Raw genomic sequence first — 18,191 nt, 5'->3', positions numbered from 1 at the left:
GGACATACAAATACAAGACCTGAATAAATGCAGAGTTACTTAAGGATATTGTTAGGAGACAATGGCGGGAGGGCCCTGCTCACAAGAGATGCTGAGGGCTTTAAATAATGGTATCCTGAAGTGATCATTTGAAAGCCCGGAGGCTCTAAAAAGGCAACAGAAAGTGCCTTGTGGGATTTTTGTAGACCTGTTATTTGAATAAATGAAGTTCACACTTGGCCTGAACATGCCCTGTTTTTAATTTCTTCAGTAATTTTAATAGGATGCAATGATGATCTTGCATTTTATTGTCTTGAGAGTTTTGTCAGAAACATCATTAGTTTTGTGCCAACAGAATCATTCTGTCAATACCTGTCCTAATTGTAATCCATTGCCATTTCATGTCATTTCCATTCCTCTCAAGGCAACTTCTGCGCCACGCATGCCATCCCACCAGCGATTTACTTTCTAGCTGGTGGGATGCCATTTCGGGGGGAACTAGTCGCCCACTGCCCGCCTGTCACAGCCCTAAAGGAACAGTTGCAACAAAAAATCAAAGTGTTGTAAAGTAAATTAAATGTTAATGTAATGTTGCCCCGCCCTGGTGCAACTGGTGTGTTTGTCTCAGAAACCCTACTATAGTTTATCTAAACAAAGCTGCTGTGTAGCCCCGGGGGCAGCCATTCCTGCACTGGTACAACTGGGGTGTTTGCTACAGAAACCCTACTATAGTTTATATAAATACCCTGCTGTGTAGCCCCGGGGGCAGCCATTCCTGCACTGGTACAGCTGGGGTGTTTGCTACAGAAACCCTACTATAGTTTATATAAATACCCCGTTGTGTAGCCCCGGGGGCAGCCATTCCTGCACTGGTACAGCTGGGGTGTTTGCTACAGAAACCCTACTATAGTTTATATAAATACCCCGCTGTGTAGCCCCGGGGGCAGCCATTCCTGCACTGGTACAGCTGGGGTGTTTGCTACAGAAACCCTACTATAGTTTATATAAATACCCCGCTGTGTAGCCCCGGGGGAAGCCATTCCTGCACTGGTACAGCTGGGGTTTTTGCTACAGAAACCCTACTATAGTTTATATAAATACCCTGCTGTGTAGCCCCGGGGGCAGCCATTCCTACACTGGTGCAACTGGTGTGTTTGTCTCAGAAACCCTACTATAGTTTATCTAAACAAAGCTGATGTGTAGCCCCGGCTTCTTAGGGGAAGATTTATCAAAATTCGAGTTTGTGAAAAATATAACCAATAAAACTCGTGTGACTTTTCTTCTCAAATGCTAGCTTATTTAAGAAAGAAGTGCGATAGAATATTCCTGCGCAAGTTTTCTCTCAGAAAAAAAGCACAATGAGGTTAAAAAAACTCGAGACAGTTCTTATGGAGTTCTAAGCTTTTATTTGCTGAGATTTTTCTGGTGACTTTTCAAAGATTTCTTTTTCAATAAATACAAACTACATTTTTCACTGCATTTTTTACTCGAATCATGAAAAAAATAAAAAATTTTTGAAAAAATTGGCCCCTTGCTGTATTTGTTTCATTTTAGCAGTTTACAAAAAGGACAAATTGAACATTTCTAGCCAAATAATTGTTTTAATTTAAAGCAGTTTACATGTATAAAAGTGCTGTCATAATCTGTTATCGGAAAATAGTTGGTTTAGAAACCAACAAATGATGCAATCCCAACAAATGAAACTATTTTCAAATAACAGTTAACTATAAAGGTTGTTATTTTATCTCCTCGTTTTAATGTAACATTTTTGCAGGGATTTTCTAATGATTACTAAATTCCTATGTGATTTTTCCCCCAAGGTTTAAGCGCCTTAGGGAAGCAAATCTAATGACTCTAGGAATAATAACAACTACTGTATAAAAAGGCCCAAGTAATTAGAAAACTAGAGAGATGGTCCAGTAATAAGAACTGAACAAGGTACTGTACATTTTATGTTAAGTCTCCAATGATCGTGAAAAAACAGACTTGGGAAAGCAAAAAACGCAAACCCTGCAGACTAATATTGTGATTCAAATTTTATTTAGATTTTGGATACCATGGGGCCGTTTCACTAAAGGTTGATAAAACAAGTGCTATTTTACAGCATGCGTTAAAAATTTTATCACTTCTTATTTTTTGCGACTTAACGCTCGATTCACTAAAAGGACACGTCATAATTAAGAAGTGATGTTTTGTGTTATTTATCTCGCGATGACATTTTCAAGCGATATATTATGCAGCACGCGATATATTACGCACATAACCATTACTTTCTGAAAACTATTGTTCTGAAAATAACCGTTTCCCTGCAAACTGGAGGCTGCATAACTCTGGGGCCAACACAGACTTGAAAAAATCCCACTGCAAAGTCCATATTGTGTTGCCAAAAGCTCACAAACCACAATTTTCTTTAAGTACCGCCTGCCCCAAGTAGGTGTTAATCTTCGCACAGACTAATGCGATATCTAACCCTTCTTATGTGTTTGTGAATCATGCATTATTATTATTTCTATTCGCTAATTAATGCAATGCGTTAGAAATAATGCTTTCCGATGATGCATTTTTAAGCATTCAATATGTGGATTAATGCATGCAAAATAACTGATGAATCTGTACTTAATTATCGCATGCTTAACGGAAAAAAACGCGATAAGCGTTATCAACCTTTAGTGAATCGCCCCCCCCCCCATGTGTTCTAAAACCAGGCCTGCTACCAAATAAATTGCAGTTGACCTTAACTGATTTTTAAGATACCACCGTAGATTTGTCCAAAATGTCTGCTTTTAATCATTTTTCTGCACATATTTATATTGTAAATATATGATAAACAGAATAACAAAATTAAGGGGGTTATTTATCCATGTTCATATTTTAGGGGCAGATTATGACCCATTAAAAAAGAAACAAAGATTACGAATTTGAGGTATTTAATTTCCACCTATTTTTATTTCAAGGTTGTTCAAAGTAGATCAATTACAAAAATCACACAAGTATGAATTTTGATAAATAAGCCTCCAAGAGTCACGGATAAGCTTTATGGCTTTTTCAGGCTACAGGTGGTTTGTTGTTTTATTTTTGTTTTCATTTTAGTGTATATAGCGTATAATACAAACAGACCAACACTAATAAGTAAAAAGGGGATAAACAAATAAATAAAACAAGCATACCAAGCTAGAGTGTACATACAATGCACCCAGATATTAGTTAGGAAAATAAACAAATAATCAAGTAATCAATGCGTTAGGCACAATGCAGTACCTAAAAGTTACATCAACCCGGGTGTGTATACCCCGGGCCCATCGCTGGGTAAATCTAGCTCCAGCTGTGTGGTCCGGGTGCTCAGTGCCCTGAACCCGTAGCCTAAGGAAATCAATTGAAAATCTTCAAAGCGGCCTACCTATGATTAAGTGTGCATGCACGAAACGCATCAGGCGAAAAGGTTTTATGAATATGAATAAAGACTACGTTTTATTGGACTTCCTGGCTATCCGGTGTGTTCTGCTAGCCTCTTTGAAGATTTTTTATATAGCGTATAACACCATGACAGCTATAAAAAATGTATACATTGACTTATATAGTAGTCCCAATCCCAGATAAAAAGGCAAAGTCCCTGTATCTGACTCCATTTAGACGGCATTCATAACGCCATTGGAATAACAAAAATGTGAAAAAAATACAAAATTATCAAAACATTTTTTCCATGACAAAAGGCTATTGAGAACAAAACAATATATTTACATTTAAAGATTACAGTTAAATCTGTTGGTCAAGCGCCTAAAAATATTTTTTCAACAGGTTGTTACAGAAGTCAGCTTATGGATTCATCTAACAAATTGAAATGCAATACAGAAGTTCAAATAAGAATGATTTCACTCCTGATTTCATTATAAAAACATAAAACTTGCATATAACAGAGGTAAAGATAAAGTAAACAACACACCACAGATCCAATGGCAACATGTCTCAAGACGGCAATAACATCACACTGCCGAGGGAATTCCACTTTTCAACATTTTCCAATTCGGAGGAAGTCAACTTCTGGGTTTTCGTTGTTGTTTTAATGATGTATTTACTTATTGTGCTTGGGAACACAATGATAGCTACACTTATATGTCTCATCTACCAACTACACACTCCAATGTACTTCTTTCTGTGCAACCTGGCCGTCCAAGACATTCTCTATGCGTCTACGACTATGCCGAAGCTCATGGCTATCACAGCAACAGGGAATACTGACATATCTTTTCAAGGCTGTATCACGCAAATCTTTGTATTTGACTTTTGTATCATCACTGAATTTTTCTTACTAGTTGCTATGGCGTTTGACCGTTATGTGGCTATTGGTATTCCCCTTCACTATTTACTCATCATGAGGAGAATTGTATGCGTTGTAATGGCTTCTACATGCTGGGTTATTGGGGGGTTTAATTCCTTGCTCTTCACTCTGCTAATCTCAAAATTATCATTCTGCAGTTCAAAGGAAATTGATCATTTCTTCTGTGACCCTAAAGCTTTGTTGAAACTGTCCTGCAGCGACACTACAATTATTATGTCTACTGTATTTGCGGAAGGGGTGTTTTTTGGATTTCTTCCATGTCTTATTGTAATGTCTTATGCATCTATCATTTCCACCATAGTAAAGATCCAAACCTCAGAAGGAAGACGGAAGGCTTTTTCCAGGTGTTCCTCACATTTAACGATTGTTATCATATTTTTTGGGACATCTATTGGCCTATATTTAAAGCCACAACTTGACAACTCACTAGAATGTGACAAGTTCCTGTCTTTGCTTTATGTTGCTTTGGTTCCGATACTAAATCCCCTCGTATACACTCTGAGAAACAAACAGGTTTTAATGTCAGTTACACAGATTATAAACAAGAAGTCTACTGCTGTAAAACAGAAAAGCAAAATGGCTTTAAATCTTAGATATCCAGACTGATCATTGGGAAATGTACCTATATAGATATACATAAACGTTTCTATATCTATTTTTAGCAATTTAAATAAAGCAAAAACCTAGGAGGTCAATTTATTAAACTATAAAACTATTTTCCACAAAAAACAATGTAAAATAAATGTATTAATAAAGGCTTGTACTTTATATTTACTGAGGATGATGATAGCATTTTACACCAATTAATGAGGACCTCCACCCAAACACAACATAAGCTTTCTGAAAAGTAAACATGATTTTAAGCGACTTTGCATTATACATCAATTAAAAAAATGCAGCCTTTTTATGTTTTTTAATGTAATAATATGGTATGGAACAGTTCCCTAAGCCCAGCCGCCCCCTGTTGGATCTGGCTGACTACTTTGACACTCAAAAAAAAGTGTTAAGATTAAGGCGATGTCAAAGGCTGCTACCTATTAACTAATTTTGGTATCAGCTAACGGTGGTCCATGGTGGGTTTGGACCCTTCTTAAAGTCCAATTTATCATCAGAGAGTTTTCTCAGTTTATTTAGCCAACTCATTAAACACAGGCATGCTTTGGTATTAAGTGAAATTTACGAAAAACGTTGAACTTTATACAATACTGAATAATTAAGATTCATGTTCGTTAGCACAGCACACTTCACATTCACAATTAAGTGACCACTATATAATTGAGGGGGATTAAAAACTGTTATATAATAAATTTAGTGTTTAAATGTTTTAATTTCAAATTCATTTCACTGCAGCTTTCTATAAACCATCCCATTTTAACATATTAATTAGGGTTTGGTGTTTATTATCTATTGCATTTCTTAAGAAATAAATTAATTAAATAAATTAAGAATAGTACTCATAACTGGCAGTTACCATATATACTCGAGTATAAGCCGATCCGAATATAAGCCGAGGTACCTAATTTTACCTAAGAAAACTGGAAAAACTTATTGACTCGAGTATAAGCCTAGGGTGGGAAATGCAGCCGCTACTGCTAAGTTTTAATAATCAAAATAAATACCTATAAAATTACATTAATTGAGGCATGGTATACGTTTTTCAATATTTATTTCAAAGAAAAACAGTAAACTAGCTCTGTAAGCGGAGAAAAGGGTCAACAAAAACAATATGAGTACTACTCCACGCTCATTGCACATTGGCAAACTGGCAGCAGACCCAGTCCCGGAGGGATGTAAGGGGAAATAAGTATTGCTAGTGGGAGCCTAGGCCAGGGCACTGGAGGGTCTGGTTGCAGGTGGCCTAATTTGCACACTAAGGAGAGAGGGTGCTAGTCTAGAGGGACCCGAGTATAAGCCGAGGGTGACTTTTTCAGCACATTTTGGGTGCTGAAAAACTAGGCTTATACTCGAGTATATACAGTATATGCAGGGCTCTCATTTAAAGAAGTTTGACAAACTGAAACAAAAATAAAACAATTCATAGATTCATCCAGTTTTTCTTTTAAGAATGATGTTTTAAGTATGTCCTGTGTTATTAATTTGGGATTATGTTGTAAAGCAGGGATCCCCAACCTTTCTTACTCGTGAGCCACAGTCAAATGTAAAAAGACTTGGAGTGCAACACAAGCACCATAAAAGTTAATAGAGGTGCATAATAAGGGCTGTGATTGGCTATTAGGGGCCTCTCTATGCATACTATCAGCTTACAGGGGGGCTTTATTTGGTAGTAAATCTTGTTTTAACTCAACCAAAACTTGCCCCCAAGCTGAGAATTCAAAAATAAGGAGCTGCTTTGAGGCCACTGGGAGCAACATCCAAGGAATTGGGGAGCAACATGTTGCCCCCCCGAGCCACTGGTTGGGGATGACTGTAGTAAAACATACAAACTATAAAGCCCCCATATGAAATCTGATATTTACTCTAATTTTCTTCCTCATAAAAAGAGACAGAAGAGCCGACCATTGAATCAGGAGCCCATGCTGTGGGGGGAGAGTCAGAGAGCCAGGGACTCGCAAACCTTAGTAGCACAAATTAGAGATCCAACAGGAAATCTGGTTAACACCCCGGAGGACATACTTAGAACCTTCTCAAATTTCTATGAGAGCCTCAATAAGACTAGGAATGCCTACTCCTTGGACCAACTACACCAATTTTTAGATACGATTAATTTCCCCTGCGTAACACGAGAAGAGACAAAATACCTAGACAGCCCCATAACTGAAGCTAAAATAGCAGAGGCAATCTATGCTCTCCTCTCTAACAAATGCCCTGGCACGGACACCTTCCTGTTTGCCTGGAGGCCATTGAAAAGTCCGCAAAACATGTTTGTCGCACTCCTTTTTTTGTTGCCCGTACCCATTTTGACACAACCGTGCCCAATTTCACACTTTTTTTTACGCGCAACAAATTTTTTCCCGCTGAATTTTCTCTGCAAAACAATTTGCCAATGACGAAATGCGGAAATTCTCTGCGAATCTATGCCTGGTGAAATTCACTCATCACTACTTAGAACTACTTTATATCCCCTATTTTTGTTTATCATTGTCTTAACTTTTTTGGCAGGTTTAGCCATGAAAAAACACCCACACACTCAAATTAGTGAAAGAAGTTGAGCAAAAAACGCCAATTGACTTCAATGTATTTTGGGACTTTTTGCCGTATCAAATTTTTCTGCTAAACAGGACAGATTTGCTCATCATTATTGATCAATATATACACACATATACATGTGATCTTTATGTTTATTATATAGTATATGTAGTAGGTCCATATGAATGGATATATATGATTATTTGGTACTATAGATTTTATATTGTGCACTAGCTTGGCTGCTAGAGGCCATGTATAAGATAAAAAAGCTCATTCTCATGTGAATATTCCAAAGATTATTTTAATTCCAGTTTTATGTTTGGTCCTATGGGATTACATCCCTGTTGTATCTCAAAACAATTTAAAAGGGCTGCAGTTATTTCGAAAGCACAGACAACCAATATCCAAAGAATGTTTGGATTGTCAGGTAAAGGTTTACTCTTCCTGATCTAATTGTACTTGTATGGGTAAAGTTATCAGCACATTAATATAATACATATTCAAAAAACAAGACTAGGATCACATTTAGCAAAAACATAAGTGATATATAACATTCTCTCCCACATTTACTTACAAACCACACACTATATTCAATTATAAAAGCCGTATAGGCAGTATTTTTTTTTATAAGATTCTGCATGATTTCCATTACAAACAAATAAGAAAACGAAAACAGAAAAAAGGGCAGTAAAGAAAAGGAAGTGAGGCTAAGTACTGAGGAATAAGGAGTATTTCCTAGCACAGTTCTGGAAAGCGTAAGCATCTCGTTGGTAAATTTTAACGCCTCCCCCCCGAATTGCCGGACAGGTCCAAAAGACATGAAACATAGTGCCCATCTCATCTCTACACTTTCTCATCTCTACACATTGATCTGACACATTATGCCTCATGGAGAAGAATAGATGTGAGACCAGCTTGAGCATGTTAGACCACAACTCTTATAGCCATTTAATCTTGTTTTTTTTTTTTTTTTTTTTTTCAAAATGAGAGGGACCTGATAAGGACAATATAATATAAACCATGAAAGGGGTTTGGTCAGGTCTTGTCTATAGAGGTATGTCTCAAGGGTTGTTTTAGCTAATCTTATAGGCCTTGCAGGGCACTGTATACTTAAAGTGTGCCGAAGATGTAAGTATCTGAGTACCTGAGTTTTTGCATTCACCAGCTGTGACTTTATCCCCTAGAATTATACCAAGCTGAACCCCCCCCCCCCCCCCCGTCTGGCAATATCTGGATAAGTGGGGGAGATGGTTATTGCCCCATAGTGGAGTCTGAGGAGACCAAGACGCAGAAGGGCTGCAAGCCAACATCTCGGACTTCTCAAAGGCCTGTACAATTGTGACCAAAGAAGGTGTAGTAGCAAAATAGAAGAAAATTCTTTGATAAGGGAGTTTAGATAGGGCTTCAATGGAGCATACTGTAGCAGATTCTAAGACTACTGCGGGTTATTTATATTAGGGACCGGCCACAAATGACCATATACCATACAGATGTAATAATGCCTGGTGCGGGGGTTTATTGCGGAGAATTTTGTTAACATTTTTGTTTCAAATGTTTTGTTTGAATTATTTTTGTTTTTCTTTAAGGCGTAGGTGAAAATGTCACTATTACCACCTTTCCAAGAATATTCAATCTCATCGCATTTTCCAGACTTCCACATATCCAAACGGCTATCTTCCTTTGCGTTTTCTTGATTTATGTAATGGCTATTCTTGGAAACATGACCATTATCTCCCTTGTATATCTGGTGCCCCAGCTGCACACACCAATGTATTTTTACCTGGGGAACCTGTCAGTCCAAGATATACTCTATGTTTCTGCTATTTTGCCAAAGCTAATGTCTATCACAATAACAGGTGATTCCAGTATTTCCTACCAAGCCTGTACTGCACAGCTATTTGTATTTGTGTTTTGTGTTTGTACTGAATTTATGCTATTAACCTCCATGGCTTATGACCGTTATTTGGCTATTTGTGTCCCTCTACATTACTCACAAATCATGAACAAAAACCTTTGCATTATTTTAGCTGCTGTGTCTTGGTTCATTGGTATTCTAAAGTCATTGTTATATACACTTTTGATGTCACAGTTATTGTTTTGTCATTCTAGGGAAATTAACCATTTCTTCTGTGATGTAAAGACATTACTTAAGCTTTCTTGCAATGATCTTACAAATGTCAAAACCATCATATCTGTGGATGGGGTGTTTTTGGGGTTCCTTCCATTCACACTCATAACAACCTCTTATGCGTTTATTGTTTCAACAGTTTTAAAGATCCAAACGACATTGGGCAGACTGAAGGTATTTTCTAGCTGCTTCTCCCATCTGACGGTTGTTATATTATTTTTTGGGACAGCTATTAGCTTGTACTTGAAACCGGAGTCTAAAAACTCACAAGAAAATGACAAGTTACTGTCACTGTTGTATGTTGCATTGGTCCCAATGTTAAACCCACTAGTATACAGCCTGAAAAACAAACAGGTTTCCTTAGCCTTTAAAAAAATTGCTAAAAAGTTCAATATACGTTTTAAAAGAACATAACATTGACCAAGTAAACATTTATAAATAACAAATATATTCTTGTCTCTCATTTCTGTCTATCAATTAAGAGTATTCTGAAGTGAATATACGCATTATTTATAAGGTATTAGTGAATAAAGCGAAACAAGATTCTGTAATGCTTTCAGCTACTTTGTCCAGTCCGTGAATGAGGTTACTTTTTTAAAGATATCATACAAAAAAAATCAATATAAAATAAAAAAATAATCACCAGTGAGACGTACATCATGGGAACCCCAATTATAAAGAGAGTATGGGTCAGTATGTGAGAGGATAGATAGGTCAGTATGGGTCTGTATGTGAGTGGATAGATAGGTCAGTATGGGTCTGTATGTGAGTGGATAGATAAGTCAGTATGGGTCTGTATGTGAGTGGATAGATAGGTCAGTATGGGTCTGTGTGCGCTGGGGTTCGCTTGGAAGGGTTTTGGGATGGATATTGAGTCTTTTTTTCAACCCAACTTAACTATGTAACTGTATGTAACATGCAAGAACTATGGTGTCATTGCTGCTCTGTTAATTTTACCTAAATGCATCCTCTTCCTGCCCTTATGGTGAGGGATTAGAATGGGCTCAAACTCCTGCTCTCTGAGTACGATTGGCTCAATCCGATAAGCCACCGGGTCAAACTGCAATCAGAGAGAAATTTGCCTTAGTGGATATTTGTATGATATTGCTGAACCACGTGTAACATATAAACAACATGGACTTATCCTTCTGATAAGACCCAAAGGATCACTAGACAATGATACAAGTAATGTGTGCCCCTTAGTGGGTGGCACCATGTCAACAGAGCTGAAACACTCTACTTCCAGTAGAGAGTACTTGTTGGAAAGAAACTTCAGGCATAATTAATAAATCAGTACACAAGGGGACTCAATACACAAGTCATATAAGGATCATGTTTATGTTTTGTTGAGGTCGTGCCTCCATCCTGTCACACTAATGGCACTTACTGGGTGATAAAAATTGAAGAACCGTTTGCAGGTTGGATCAATCCTCTTCAGACCTCGCACTGTCAAGTACATGCCAACGGGTGAGCCCCAAGCAAAGAAGACTTCGGGGTGAAAGCTCAACTGGGGATACTTGACTGACACCTGGTATAAGAAAGAGGATATAAGAATTCAGAAGTAAACGGATCCCATTTTTGGAGAGGGTTTGCAGCCTGAGGGCCAGTTAGGGTGTCTTTGGTGGATGTCAAGGAACTATAGGAGACTGAATGCAACAAACATCCTTTAATATCGCTTTAACCTTGTTATTATTAAAACCAACATATTCTGCGGCACTGTACAACAGAATGAGCTTAGGGGGACTCCAACTACATTTTTTAAAACAATGGCGACCCTGAATGCCTTTTATCTGGACAAGGTTACAGTAGGACTGGAGACTGCCAAGACAGGACCAGGGGAGATAGAGATGTTCTGGTCTCATACCTGTCCAATCCCAACGTCAAAGTATTCATAATTCACAACATTGGGGGGACTACCGGATGTGAGAAAAGGCTTCTTGGAGTCTGCTGTAGGGGATGTTGCTTGGGCAGTGCCAGAAGTATCCTGTAAAGAGACAGTGTTATACAGCTGCTGATGGACAGGGACAGGAGTAACAGCCAGCAAATATGGCTGGGCTCAAACAGATGTTTCTGCTTCTCTTCTTCATACACCAACATCCCAACTACTGATGCCTGGAGACCCAAGAGCTACTGCCACCTTGAACATGGCAGTAATTCCAAAGTTCCCTCAGTGTGCCATGTCAATCAGCATAGCAGATCAAAAGTATCACATGCTAGCCATTTAAACACCACTCCCACCATGAACACCTTCAGTGCAAATTGCATCTGCATTCTGATCAAAATCCTAGTGAAGATGCATTCGGTTGGACCCATTAGACTCAAATACATAGTATGAACTCCCCACATGGAGGCTACAATGATGGTGTGGAAATGTTGCATTGTTGGTAAAAAAAAACAAAAAAAAACAGGGTAATTTGTGTTTGAAATTGCACTTTGCACTTGTAAATGATCCCTTCTGTTTTTCTTTTTACATCAGGAAAATCTCAATAATAAGTAAACAAAATCAGGACATGAAAATCTGCTCACCTTCTGCCACCCTCTGTGCCTTATATATTGAAGGAGTTTTTTCCGTGGCCCTAAAGGAATTTCCAGATCCTTCAGGTCATTTTCTGTGCATAAAGCCTGGAATAAAAAGAGCACACATTTTTGGCAAGTACTGTAAAACATAATTACATAGACACACAATATAATTCTATGAATTCTATACACACTGATAATGATCTTCCATACTTGTGCCAATACACCAGTTAGTACACCTCTTTAAATAAGGGGCAAAGTACAGGGGGCACAGGAACAAGTGGGCCCTAGAATTAATACCTGCTTTACGCATGAGTTGCTTTCAGAATTCCCTTTGCATTCTGCAACTGACTTGCACATAATGATAGATTTCTGTGCTGCGGGCATTGGCGTGCCAGTGATAACATGATTTGTACCCCCACTTATATGTGCTAAAATGTAATAATGCAACTTATTTGTGATAAAATGAAGCAGCCACAAGTAAGGGTCAGTGTGGTAAATCCAGCTCAGGTTAGGTGAATGCAGGTTCCACTATAACAATGGAAGTCAGTGAAATATGGTAAAAGGAACATGCCCAATCTCATGCCTAACCAAATACAATTTTGACAAAAGGCAATGAGTGGGGAAAAAAGCCACTTTACCAGGGCCTCTATGTCAATCTTCTCTCGCTCAAACACACTGCAATATTCTGTGAGCTCCAGCTGCTGCAGAACCTCACTCAGCCTTGGCTTGTCTCTCTGTGACTCTGAGTGGAGTAATGTAGTCTGAAAAAAGGGAAAGTACAACTCTCTGTTTATGGACTGAGTACCCATCTGCGTGGCAGCTATGAAATGTACCAAACAGAGGTTACCTTCGTCATGTCCTGACTGCTGAGGGATGAATCTGTTTGGTTGGTGAGAATGTCAAACAGAATGACAGATCCTATAGAGAGATGGTTAAGATTATGGCTTGTTGATATAAGTTAATAAAGTTAACAAATGAATATATGACAGTTTCTGCTGGCACTTTGTTGAGAGTATTGTACTGGTGACAAGAGGCCATTAGCAGGGGATAATAGAAAGAAGGCCTCAAGTATAGGGATTTTGTTTTAACTGTAACATAGCAAACATCTGGCAGCACCTAATGGTTTTGGGGGTTAAAAGTGCCGTCAGGTGCTTCCCATTCAAGCACTTCTCTGCTGGCTGATATACACTACAACAAAATATTATAGGTGCAATAAAGATAGCAGATCTACAACTGAGATTAAAAAAGGTTCCTCTATTGTAAAATTTGCAGGCAGAGAAAATGCCCCCCATGTACCATCAAGCCAAAGGGCAGCCACGACATGCGATTTACCATGAGGATTAGCAGATCTTTGGTTGGTAGGATGCAAGCATTCCTAGTAACTGGTTAAAGTGAAATAGACCAGATGCCGGTGCAGTAAATAAATGCTATAGTGTTAACCTATAGGTACAACATTCTGTGGGCAGAAAACTTGAAAAACTGAATTGAACTGAAGGGTGTTTCTTTTTTCTTCCACCAAGTGGTGGATGCCATCCTGTGTCCCCAAAGGTGATGAGAGAGAAATTACATACCAAGGCTATGACCAGTCACAGAAACATGTCCTTTGAAGTCAGGGTTTCTTTCTCTGAATATACTGTAGATACGATCCATTTCCCCACATACAGTATTCACAATGGTCTGGCAGTATGTGGGGCTGTTGTAGAAAAACAGATCCAACACGGTCTCGTTGGTGAAGTGGCGGAGGCGGCTGATACTGGGCAGAGTGATCCTCTGGATGTCGCTGTGTACAAAAGGTACAATGTATGATTTGTGTTCAGGGATTACAAGATCACAAACTATAATAAGCAATAACTCATCATTTAACTCACTGCAGAGAGGTAGAACCCTCCAACTAGTCAAAAACAGGCTGGATCAGACACAGAGCAGAGCAGACAGGACTATCTGACTGCCACTCAGCACAACACTACCCATCGAAAGGTTTGTCGCGCCAAACTGTGCTTGTTCACTACAAAATGTAGATACTGATGCTCTAATCAATCTAAAGGTCCCCATACACGGGCCGGTTATAGCTGCCGATATCGGTCCCTTGGACCGATCCGGCAGCTAATCGGCCTGTGTATGGGCAGAACTGAGCGGCCTGGCTGACCGATATCTGGCCTGAAATTGGCCAGATCTCGATCGGCCAGGTTAGAAAATCCAGTCGGATCAGGGACCGCATCAGCTCGTTGATGTGGTTCCCGAACAGACTGCTGCATGGCCGCAAATGTAACTCGATCGTTTGGCCCCAGGGCCAAACGATCGGATTATTTTTTTTTTTAAGCTACTTGCTACCCGATATCGCCCACCCATAGGTGGGCATATCGGGTGAAGATCCGCTCGCTTGGCGACATCGCCAAGCGAGCGGATCTTATAGTTTATGGGGACCTTAATACTGCAATGGTAATATATTTATATAAAGAACTCATGGGTCCTAATACAAATAGTTTTTTACAGTTCACCTGGTACATACTCATCAACACCAGTAGCATCAGCATGTAGCGCGCTGTGCCAGTCTACAGGGAGGAACTGTACCGGCCAATCAGCCCTTCCTCCGTGGCCTTCTTGAAATGAGCAGGAAGAAGGTTCAGAGTCACACTGTGGAAATCAGTCACTAAGGAAGGAAGACAGAATCATAATGCGTGTTTATTTGTACAATTAAAGGAAATGGGAAATGTGCAGACAGGCACACTTTGTTTGCACAAAGTATCACATTTGTGGCATAAAGTATCACAAAGAACTGACAGACAAAGGCTGCTTGTTAAGTTGATGTGACTGATGGAAGGGACTCACCGCACTGTATGATGCTTCTGAACTGAAGGTCACAGGCTGGACCAATGCCATGCACCATGAACACCAAGTGATCAATCTGAGATGGCTCCCCTAAAACAGCAGAAATAATTGATAAAATCTCTGGGTGAATCAGAGCAAGTGTTGCTGGGACTGGAAAAACTGGACCAGAGAGAAGCTTCACTTAATTCTATTGCTTGTTTATACAGCTTGGCCAATGGATGCAATGCCCTCACTGGACTCTACTGATGATAAGTTCTCCCACTGCTTGGTGCACCCCCCAATTGAGCTCCTAATCAACAAGTGCACCCATGAGTCCAAGAGTTCCAGGGCGCAGTTCTGCCCACACAACTGGGATCACACCTGCATTTTTACAAATCATTTAAACACAAAGGGCCTATATTATAGATGCTCAACATGCAGACTTCTAATTCTTGCAGAAGGAACATTTCTATTACCCGTAGTCACCTTTTTGCTGGTTAAGAACTATGGAGACTGTGGATCAGCAATAGCTGGAGTGGGTGCAGTTTGGATATTGGGATATGATTTTTTGTGATCACTTAAAAAAAGTCCAATTTACCAGACGGTATCTCCACAGAAATATTCTCTACTCCCCTCTTCACTGTTCGAGGCCGACCTTGCTCACTGGGTGTGGCTCCCCACTCATCCGGGATTCCCACTGGCTGATAATGGACCATTAGCTGTGCAGTCAGAAAAAAAGAAATGGAACAGAATTACAGATTTAACCTACTGTATAATACAAAAAAAGCTATTTTCATTTATAGAATATGTTAGTACTTGTACATGTACAAATCTGGGTATGCACATTAAGATCAGCTCATTTGGAGAAGTCACCAAATGAATGGATCATTGCCCAATGTGGTCCTCGCACAGATTTTGAAACCTGCCTGATAAATATATTGCCAATTTTTGCCCAGCTATCTATTGGAAAGGGCCCCTAAAAAAATATTGCTCCTGAACTTATTACCTTGGGGTTGTGTAGAATAATAATGTCCCTGAATGGGGATTCCAGCCTCTACTTCCACTCATTCAGAGTTACTGCCAACATGTATGCATCCTGTGAGAGAACACAATATGTAGGGACATGTTATTGCCAAGTCATATACACAGCACTCAGAGAGAAGCCCTGCTTTGATGTCCAGCATTTGGTACGGTTGCCCTTCGCTCATAACACAGTTATAGGTACTGAAAAACACTGTTGCATCAGTTGTATTTCTAGGAATAGACAGGACAATAATAAGTGTTTTCATGCAAGATGTGGGAAGGATAGACTTAAGCCTTTCTGCAACTTCCACTTGACTGTACATTCCCCCATAATCAGAGCTGTAGAGTATGATGAGATTAGTATAAATATGTTAAAAGCAGTGAGGGTAAAGGCCTCCCATTACTAGAACACATTGCACTGACATACACTGCAGAATCACACTGTACCTCCAGGACTTGGCTGAAGTCCTCTGGATACGGAACATATCTACTCTCCTCTCCCTTGTAGAACCAAGTGCATCTCTGCACCTCAGATTCCTTCTCTTCCCAGTACACCGCCCTCTGTTTGCGACTACCCAGATGTACATCATATCGACCTCCGCGTGTTGGGATCACTATAGTCTGTGGGTTGACACCTAGCGAAAAGAAAAATTCATAAGATTATATTTATCATAGAACAAACACAAGCAGCGTGTTAAATCCATCTAATCTCATCACCGACATATAATACTTAAGGATAAATGAGTAATGCTCTTTATTAGTGGTAATCTCAATAGGATTATACCACTTTGTCTTCTTGACACATCCACTGCCTGCAGAAGTTGTCAATGTGATTTCTGCCTCAGAGATTCACAAGAGGGACCTTCAATGAGCAATTTAACCAGAATGGTAGGATCTTTGGGCAACTTTGACTTTAAAGGTCAAGAAAAAAAGCTGAAATTCTTAGTCTTATGATATCCCACAGGCAGATCCGGACTGAAGATTCAAAATAGGGTTTATTCTGTGCTGCAGACAGTGAACAGAGTCCCAAACAGCTCAATAACAACCCCAATAAATTGTGACTGTCTATAGCATCTTACAGCAGCTCCTCTGGCATTTGCCAGAATCTACAGATTGTCAGTCTGGGCCTGACCACATTTATCTTTGCAGCTAAGTACCCCATGCCAGAATAACTAACCTACAGTGATCCTCTAGTCTCCTCTTTCTCTATGCCCTGGGTGTAGGGCATGGAGATATGCATGTGCTCTGTAATGCCTACTCTGCGGGAACCATCATATTACCTTTGAATTCCTGCTTTATTAACAAGCCCTCCCTATACTTCCTCACCATATTACAGCCAATACCTGAGCTAAACGCCTGCTCCAGTTTATCGGAATCTTCCCTGCTGAAGGGGAACCAGGGACTCCTGTTGTCTTGCACTTGATGGTAGAACCAGTGTGGAGTCACTGCCTCATACACCTGAGAAGCGTCCACCATCTCGAAGGATTCAGTGGACACTCTGGAGGGGGAAGTCTCCTGTGGTTCTTGTGAGGACATCTCCTGGAAACAACCAAAAGGAACGCGTTAGTAAACTGCAGGACTACTAGTAAATAACCTGGAAGCAGGAGGCAGGTTTGTCTGGGTTTGCCTAGAACCTTAGGCTAATTGTAACCTTAATGGTGCAAAAATTTAACAGAATGCCTATTATGGAAAATAAAATGTATGTGTTTAGTAACACTTGAATGGGGGGGTTGGCTGCTAAAATCTTTCATTTGGTCTCTCTTTGTAAGCACAGACCAACACTCCCACCATAGAGGACTAATCTAATGCTCATCGTTATTACACTAGTATTCATTTCCGAGTAAAGGCAATGGAAAGTGCTCCCATAGTGCTCTTCTCATGTGGGATATGTGAGATTTACAGCAATGAAGGCAGCCTTCATAGGTGCACAGGATAGGCTGGGACACTTGCCCAGAGTTGGCTCAGGGATTCAAAGCAAGGCTCTAATGTGAGAGCCAGTGCCAGCAACAGATCATGTATCTGGGCTTCTCAAGGGCAGTCATACAGAGGAAGAACAGGGAATTAGATTTCACTAATAAAATAATTGTGATATATTTGTGCAGTTGGTCAATTTAACACCCTAAGAGATAATCAAGTGAGTAAATGCTTGGTAAAAGGGGGTGGTTGGCTTTCCAAAGTACCCAGTTACCCCTACAGAGTGCAAGTACCTTAAAGAGTCAAACTTTCTGTTCCTTTAAGGAGATATAAAAG

General features: G+C 39.6%; 1 pseudogene; it reads right to left on the bottom strand.

Annotated features, from left to right (window-relative positions):
- Positions 1-2,896: 2,896 nt before the first annotated feature.
- On the bottom strand, positions 2,897-17,509 carry LOC100497150 (annotated as a pseudogene).
- Between the last annotated feature and the right edge of the window lie 682 nt (positions 17,510-18,191).

The sequence above is a fragment of the Xenopus tropicalis genome, chromosome 3 (assembly GCF_000004195.4).
Source record: "Xenopus tropicalis strain Nigerian chromosome 3, UCB_Xtro_10.0, whole genome shotgun sequence".
Taxonomy (NCBI): Eukaryota; Metazoa; Chordata; class Amphibia; order Anura; family Pipidae; genus Xenopus; species Xenopus tropicalis.
Note: the sequence above shows the minus strand (reverse complement) of the source record. Positions and strands in the feature narration are given on the sequence as shown.